Source organism: Corvus brachyrhynchos, unplaced genomic scaffold (genome assembly GCF_000691975.1).
Source record: "Corvus brachyrhynchos isolate BGI_N302 unplaced genomic scaffold, ASM69197v1 scaffold1176, whole genome shotgun sequence".
Lineage (NCBI taxonomy): Eukaryota > Metazoa > Chordata > Aves > Passeriformes > Corvidae > Corvus > Corvus brachyrhynchos.
In genome coordinates, this window is record NW_008238397.1 from 7472 (window position 1) to 7760 (window position 289).

Genomic DNA, 289 nt, shown 5'->3' on the forward strand with positions numbered 1-289 from the left:
ATCTCCTGGGGGATCCCCAAAAAATTCAGGAGGGTCCCAAAAACTCCCGGAGGGTCCCAAAAATCCTTTGAGGTTCCCAAAAACTCCCAGGAAATCAGGAGGGTCCCAAAAACTCTTGGGGGGACCCCAGAAACTCCCGGAGGGTCCCAAAAAATCCACGGAGACCCAAAAATCTGGGAGGGTCTCGGGAATTCGGGGGGATCCCAAAAATCCAGAGGGTCCCGAAAGCTCCCGGAGGGTCCCAAAATCTCTCGGGGGGGTCCCAGGGATTTGGGGTTCCCAGTTTTGG